General features: G+C 41.0%; 1 pseudogene; it reads left to right on the top strand.

Annotated features, from left to right (window-relative positions):
* Window positions 1-2,661: 2,661 nt before the first annotated feature.
* Window positions 2,662-3,535, top strand: LOC101125427 (MKI67 FHA domain-interacting nucleolar phosphoprotein-like; annotated as a pseudogene).
* The last annotated feature ends 1,263 nt before the right edge of the window (window positions 3,536-4,798 follow it).

The following is a 4,798-nucleotide window of genomic DNA, read 5'->3' as shown; positions in this document are numbered from 1 at the left end:
GAATACAACATATGGACCATTTTTACATTTTTAGTTTTGGATGTTTTGTTTGTTTGTTTGTTTGTGGCTAAAGAAACTGCAACTAGATTTAGGACCTCATTCTATTAGGTTAGTATTTGTCTAGTAAACTTCAGCATAAGCAAAATAAAATACGTGTTGTTGCTTTGGACTGAAACCCCTCAAAACCATATTTTAAAAATTACAAAAACATTAACTGAAATAAAGTTTTTAAAAATCTTGTAGATGAAAAGATATGATATATAGTAGGTTTAAGTACCTATTTCAACGGTTCCCAAAGTGTGGCCCTCAGACCCCCAGCTCCAAACTATTTTGACAGGAATACTAACATGGTGACATTTGCTTTAAGGGTGCAGATACAATGGTGGGTAAAAATGCTGGTACTTTAGCACAAATAAAGGCAGTAACACCAAACTACTAGTAGTCATGGTATGACTACTATGCACAGGAAAGGTTTAAAGGTGTAAAAAGGAAGGGAGGGCCGGGCACAGTGACTGATGCCTGTAATCCCAGCATTTTGGGAGGCCAAGGTGGGCAGATCACCTGAGGTCAAGAGTTTGAGACCAGCCTGGCCAACATGGTGAAATCCTATCTCTACTAAAAATACAAAACTTAGCTGGACATGGTGGTTGCATGCTTGTAGTCCCAGCTACTTGGCAGGCTGAGGCAGGAGGATTGATTGAGCCCAGAAGGTTGAGGCTACAGTGAGCTGTGATCATGCTACTGCACTCCAGCCTGGGTGACAGAACAAGGTCCTGTCTCAAAAATAAAAAGAATGTCTATGATGAAGCAGTGAAAATTTTACTACATCTTAATCCTTGAATATGTCTTTTTAATATTTCAAGTGATGAAATGGGAAGTATACATGAGCATTCCTACAGACTGCCTGAGAAAAAACCCTCATGTGACTAAGTCATGAAGTGAATTAACCACTTTAGTGGAATATCATTTTTACTTCAAAGGATGACTGACAAAAAAATATTATTTCAGCTTGGGTTTTGAGAGACATTTTCTCAAAAAAGGAGATTCTGTTATTTCAAGGAAAACAACAGACAGGCCATAATAAAATTCAACAATAAAATTGCTAATAATAAAACTCAAGCTTTTGAACAAAAAATTAGAATTTTAGAAAACTTATATCCACCATTGCTTTCCAAAAGTATTCTGATGAGATTGATGGTGATATTGATGAATGTATTTTGATACCATATAATCAAATGTATCAACATATAGAAGATCTCGGTGAACTATTATTTTCAAAATGACCAATGCATGATGTTATAATATCATGCAAGGGTAAAAGATCCAAAGTTCAAGAAAAATCAGATTTTCATGGAGTATCAAATAAGAAGCCAAGGCAACATGGCAAAACCTTGTCTCTACAAAAAATACAAAATATTACCTATGTGTGGTAGTACACACCTGTAGTCCCAACTACTCTGGAGGCTGAGTTGGGAGGATCACCTGAGTCCCCAGAGACTGAGGGTCCAGTGAGCCGTGATCATAGCACTGCATTCCAGCCTGGGAGACAGAGCAAGACCCCATCTCAAAAAAGAAAAAAAAAAGAAAAAGAAATATCCACAATGATCTAAAATGCCTATCTGTATGAGACTGGGCTTTGTTCACATTTTCTCAAGCAAATATCACACAGTAAATTGAATGCAGACGCAAATGACATACCAAACATCAAAGAAATTTGCAAAAGATGTAAGATTGTACTACTTTGGGTTTAGAAATGTTCTTTTCATAAAAACATTTATAACATCTCAGGATGGGTCATAATCTTAGCTGCAGTTTTCCTTCCAAATAGGGTTACAAAGTATTAAAACATGGGCTTGGAAGTGACAGACCTGAGTGAATCAGCACAGCTTAAAAAAATCCAATAAAACTAACTTTTAATAATCCTGAGGTTGGTTTTTGAAACAATAGATACAATTCTTTACTCTAAGCATCTGGTTACGATTTTGAATCAGTAATACATACTGTCTCCACCTTTTTTTTTTTTTAAAGGAAACAGAGGTTTCATCCAGAAAACCCCAAAACAGTGAATTTTTTTTTTTAGACAGGGTGTCACTATGTCTCCCAGGCTGTAGTGGAGCGGTGGATCTCAGCTCACTGCAGCCTCAACCTCCCACCTCAGCCTTGCGAGTAGCTGGGACCACAGGCGCCACTGTGCCCGGCTAACTTATTGTATTTTTTGGACAGATGGGGTTTTGCCGTGTTGCCCAGGGTGGTCTCAAACTTCTAGGCTCAAGTCATTCACCCACTTCAGCCTCCCAAAGTGCTGTGACTATAGGCGTGGGCCACCGTGCCCAACCTGCAGTGACTTTTTAAAACATAAGTTCAAGCATCTCTTCTTAACTCCTTTAATTGGATGTATCTCTTCTCTTATTGTCCTCATCTTTGGTGTTCCCCCAGAGTTCACTGCTGACTGGATGTACAACATGTATTTCAAAGTCAAGGCTGGGTGCGGTGGCTCACACCTATAATCCCAGTGCTTTGGGAGTCAGGGCAGGCAGATCGCTCGAGTCCAGGAGTTCTAGACCAGCCTGGGCAACATGGTGAAACCCTGCTTGTATTAAAAATACAAAAAAATGGGCATTTCCGGGAGCGCTGCGTGGAGTTGGTGTCCCCGCTTTTGGCATGGCGGCCTTTTCCACCCTGGCTGGGCCAATCCAGTCACTGAACCTGCAGGAAGATGCCAAGTTTCAGAAGGAAGTGGCACAGGTTCGCAAGCACATAACCCAGTGAAAAAAACAAGAACAACTTACTCCTGGAGTAGTCTATGTGTGCCACCTACCTAACCTACTGAACGAAACCCAGATCCTTTCCTATTTCTCCCAGTGTGGCACTGTTACAAGGTTCAGACTATCCAGAAAGAAAAGGACTGGAAATAGCAAAGGCTATGCATGTGTGGAGTGTGAGTCTGAGGATGTTGCCAAGATAGTTGCTGAAACAATGAACAACTACCTGTTTGGTGAAAGACTCTCGGAGTGTCATTTTCTGCCACCTGAAAAATTCAAAAAGAACTCTTTAAAGACTGGGATATTCCATTTAAGCAGCCATCATATCTGTCAGTGAAACAGCATAATCAGAATCGGCACTTACACAAAAGCTGCGAATAGAGGGACGATTTAAAAAGAAAGAAAGATTACTCAGGAAGAAATTAGCTTATAAAGGAATTGATTATGATTTTCCTTCTTTGATTTTACAGAAAATGGAAAGTATTTCAAAAACGAATCATCTGATGTCTACAAAAGGCCACGTTTTATGTAAGAAGAAGAAAAAGGTTTTAGGCACTCCTGACACTCCTGAGAAGACTGTGGATACCCAGGACCCCACAGCGGTTTGTACATCAACATTTTTGGAGAGACAAAAATCTGAAGTGGCTGAAATGAATGATGATGATGAAGATAATGAAATAGTTTTTGAAAAGCCCATATCCTGTGTAAAAGAAGAAATACAAGAGACTCAAACACCTACACATTCACAGAAAAAAAGACAAAGCATTCAGTGATTTTCAATATATTATATATAAGATTTCTTCTGAAAAATATAATGTTTTTATGAGAAAAATACAAAAAATTAGCTGGGCGTGGTGGCTCATGGCTGTAGTCCCAGCTACTTGGGAGGCTGAAGTGGCAGGATCACCTGAACCTAGGAAGTTGAAGCTACGGTGAGCCGTGATTGCGCCACTGCACTCCAGCCAAGTAAAATTACATTTATCTTAGCCTTTTCTGGCTGGCTTAAGTGGGATTTGTATTAAGAATACAATAGGCAATCTCACAGACATCTAAATACAGAACTCAACATGTGACCACACCATGAAAGGACTGTGCTGGGAGGTGATTTTCCTCTCCTGCATGCCTTCACTCCGGACTTCTGCTCCATGCTTGTGCTTTGCTCTGCAGATGGACGTTCGGCACGTGCTCCAGGCTCCTCCAGCCGCTGAGGCTTTGGCTTGCCCTGGCAGTACCCCTGGTCCCAGTGTTACTGGACCTTTCCATACAGATGCTCCTCTGCAAAAAATCTATCGAACACTCTCCGTGTCATTTCCAATGAGCAGGATAGAGAATCTGATCTGCCTAGCAGTGGGGGTGGGAGTTCCCTAGTTGTCCCTGGATTTGTAGTGCTGCCCTTTCCAGAGACTCGAGGAGGGTCCGGATATCCAAAGAGAGGATGTGGGTGGGGAATCAGTAATACAGTCTACTTCAACAAGAAAGTATAAAGTAGAGGCGGTGGCTCACGCCTGTAATCCCAGCACTTTAGGAGGCCAAGGAAGGCAGATTACTTGAGCTCAGGAGTTTGAGACCAGACTGAGCAACATGGCAAAACCCCATCTCTACTAAAAATACAAAAAATTAGCTAGGTGTGGTGGCACATGCCTGTAGTCCTGGCTACTTAGGAGGCTGAGGTGGGAGGCTTGCTTGAGCCCAGGAAGTCGAGGCTACAGTGAACCAAGATTGTGATGCCACTGCCCTCCAGCCTGGGTGATAAAGCGAGACCCTGTCTCAAAAAAAAAAAAAAAAAAAGTATAAAGTGGAAGCATCTGTATGCATGATTGAAGCATCTGTATGCATGATTGAAGCATCTGTATGCATGATTGAAGCATCTGTATGCATGATTGAAGCATCTGTATGCATGATTGAAGCATCTGTATGCATGATTGAAGTCATGTTTTCCATATTTTTTTCCACCTTGCCCTTTTTTTCTCTACAACACTGTATCTGAAGCTTTTCCCTATGTTATCAAGTACTCATAAGCATTATTTGAATGGTTG

Source organism: Gorilla gorilla, chromosome 16 (assembly GCF_029281585.2).
Source record: "Gorilla gorilla gorilla isolate KB3781 chromosome 16, NHGRI_mGorGor1-v2.1_pri, whole genome shotgun sequence".
In the NCBI taxonomy this organism is placed as follows: Eukaryota; Metazoa; Chordata; class Mammalia; order Primates; family Hominidae; genus Gorilla; species Gorilla gorilla.
The sequence above is the reverse complement of the archived record's forward strand: the minus strand, read 5'-3'. Positions and strand labels throughout refer to the sequence as shown.